This window comes from Humulus lupulus, chromosome 1, assembly GCF_963169125.1.
Source record: "Humulus lupulus chromosome 1, drHumLupu1.1, whole genome shotgun sequence".
Lineage (NCBI taxonomy): Eukaryota > Viridiplantae > Streptophyta > Magnoliopsida > Rosales > Cannabaceae > Humulus > Humulus lupulus.
In genome coordinates, this window is record NC_084793.1 from 188,261,480 (window position 1) to 188,265,046 (window position 3,567).

The following is a 3,567-nucleotide window of genomic DNA, read 5'->3' on the forward strand; positions in this document are numbered from 1 at the left end:
AGGCATTTCTCCAGGGCATACAACATCCGGTAGTTCTGGAACAGGTTCAGTACTGTGTCCATCTCCCATCTGTTTCCTTTAGGGGTCCAGGACCCGGGAAGAAGGACATGTGCCTTGTTGACTTCCTCCTCCGAGTGAAGGATGATGCCCGATGTCATGGCTTATGATCTGGGAGCAAAGCAAAAACAAACCAAGCAGTCAATACCAAAATCCAAGAAATTCGGTTAAGGTACGGGGGGTCTCCTATGAACTGCTTGGAGTCCCCTCCGGATCAGGCCCGGGTTCACTAGGGAACCACAAGACCCTGATTGGGAACAAAAAGTAGGCTACTCCTAAATCGGTTCATCACCACTTGTTCGGGAAGCATCCAGACCCATAAGGGCCCGGAGCGGCCCGGACCAGGCAGTCTCCCCAGCACTAATTCTAAGCATAAATAAGTTCTAGCAGCCTAAGCAGATAAGCAAAATGACAGGAAACCTACGTTTGTATATCTATAAAGGCAAATGGCAGAAGAACTTACTGTGAATTGCTGGTCATGAAAAATGGTGGTTGTCTGGTGATAAGGACGGCAGAATCTCAGTCTTGAACTGACGAAGGCAGTTCAGCAACTCGTCGACAGGACAGGCTGAAGACGTGTGCTCAGGAAAAGGTGCAGATGCCGGAACTGTTGGACAAGGCGACGGCGCAGAGTGAGCAGACGATGGAAGAGTTTGTCGACACGCTCGAACATAAACAAATCCTCCAAGTTCTTAGAATGGCTCGAGAGTGTAAAGGTTTCAAATGAATGCCTGAGGGTATTTATAAGGACCCAAATCTTGATCTCTAATCCAGCGGATATGATCAATCCCCCATCAGACGGTCCAGGATCGTGCAGAGGCATTAATGAATCCACTCAAGTGCTGGATCTGCTCCATTTCGATCCAACGTCCCAGAGTAGGAGGCTCTTCAAAGTCGCCCCATCCTACGGTCCACCTCATTATGAAAAGCCCCCACGCGGATGGGATGCTTCGAATTCCGAGCTGACGCAATAGCCTAGGCCTAGCGACCCTTGAGGTGGTTGATGACCTTGCAGGGTAAAGTGCCATCGATGCAGCAGTTGTTGGGCGACACATGTACCCCTCATCATGAATCAAGACTTCAGTAAACGAACCCGGACCTTGGTAAATGGTTCGGGCTCTGCAGTCTCCTGACACGCGAAGCCCTCTTGCCACAGACCAACTATTCTAAGAAGGAATCGGGAAGATAGCCGGAAGTATCCGGGACCAAGGCAAGCCTCCACCGGGCAGGCCTAGATGAAGGCTTGGGGGGTAAATGTTATCCCCATTTCCTGCTGTGGGCCCGGGACCGCGTTCCAGGCCCACTAATTGCCCAATTGAGGTTGGGCCCAGTCCATGCCCGTTTGCCAAGGACCAAGGTGGATATCGACAGCCCAATTATAGGCGAGGCCCGGAGGGTGTCTGAGAAGTATTGTCCGGGACGGTCATCCGGGAGACGGTTCAACTGGCTGGGGATAACAGTCGGGATCGGTACGAACGGTCCCGAAGCCTGGTAAACGATTCGGGATCCTGGTGGAGGATCCAGGCTTATGGTAAACGGAGAGGGACAGAGGTAAATGGACCTGGGTAGAGTCCCCAAGGTTGGCAGGATAATGCATCCATGACCTTGACTCCGCCCTATGAAGCGTGGGAGTTGTCCCCATGTTTCACCTACGAAAAAGGGCACCTCGGGATTGTACGCCGCTGGTTCAGACCTGTGCCACCACTGCTCTGACCGATCTTGTCCCCTGAATCTGTCTCGTAATTCGAGATGCCCAGACCAAAAGCTCCAATTTGTCGGATGGTAGTTACGGTTTGGGCTAGCCCAATGGGCTCAAGTTAGCATTTTACTTTGATGTTTTAATTCTTCTGTATTGGGCTTCCGATAGAGAAGTCAGCAATATTTATACCTTTATTGGGTCCGGGTCAGCTCGGCCCATGCCCAGTGCTCCTGTGAACCTATAAAAAGATGTAACAGAGCACTGGAGAAGGGACTCTTTTGGAGCGTGCATACTTTTACTCTGCTAAAACTGAGAGAAAACTCCATTGTTGTAGACTCTCTAAGTTCTAATACAACTGTCTCGTGGACTAAGGCTCGTTAACGCCCCAACCACGTAAAAATCTTGCTTATAACCTATAAACCCTTTCTCTTAATCTCTCTTATCTTTTATTATTATAGTTTCCAAAAATCTCGGTAAACACCTAATAATAATAGTAATATATTAATAATATCATAATAATGATAGGAATTGATTTAGGTAAATATCTAACTTCCCAAATTTGAAAATATCTATTTTCAAATCATTAAATAAATAAATAAAAATAAAAACAATATTGATACTTTATCAACACACTGCTACACGCATGACACAGTCCCTGGACTGTGTCATGCGTGTATAACAGTATTCCCTTTCAGGGATATTGTATTTTTATTTTATTTTATTTAATTAATTAAAATCAATCCTTACACAAAATATTGTATTATCTTTTTATGGAAAAAAAATCACAACCATATTTCAAAATTTTAATTTTAAATTCAAAATTCAAAATTCAAATTGATGATCATCATTATCATCATCTTTTTTAAAATTTAATAAATCAAAAACTATTTTAACTTACCAATTTTATTTTCTCCCACTCAAATAAAATAATTTATTTATATTTCAAAATTATATATTTAAATTAATAAACATATTTTAAAATTTTAATAATTAATTCCAAATTAATTATTCAACTTCAATTATCATATAATTTTATATTTGACCCGAAGAATAAAATTCTTCTCAAATTTCCAAATTACAGTTTTACCCATGTATCAACTCTTACTTTGATATGGTGTTGATAAAGCCACCATGGAGACCTGTGGACCTATAATATAAAGCTCCAATAAATATTAGATTATTGATCAAAGCTTTTTGATTAAATAATCATATTTATTAATCTCAAATGTGAGAATGAACTCTTGATAATTATAGACATATATTTATAGAGTACTTTATTAAAGAATAAAGTGTTTATTGATATAATCATTACATACAACGCTAATTCTCTATTAATGGTTCATAATTAGAAGGGAATAAAATTATCATTTTACTATTTTAACTATATCTTGTTCCTAGTGTACCATTGACTTTACTAGTGAAGGTTGTGTCGCAACAAGTTTGCAACGTGAGCGCTCATAACATTTTTAGTTCCAAAAGTCAACCCAATGGAGAATCATTATTCAATCTATAAGAATATATAAATTCCATATCTGTTAAACTATGTCTCCAACTATATATATCATTGAGTCCACAAAACAATTGTTCTTAGCCTGATTATTCTGACATACCTTAACGCATGAATCAAATGACATATATAAGAGTTCATAGTAACCTCGGGATTAAGCTCGTCGTGTATATGATCATCGTTTGATGTGTTTGATTAATACTATGAAACAATATTTAAACAAGTATTAACAAATCACATATGATCCAGTTCTATATATCACCATATATAAAACACATTCACTAAAGTGTCATACTACACTAGT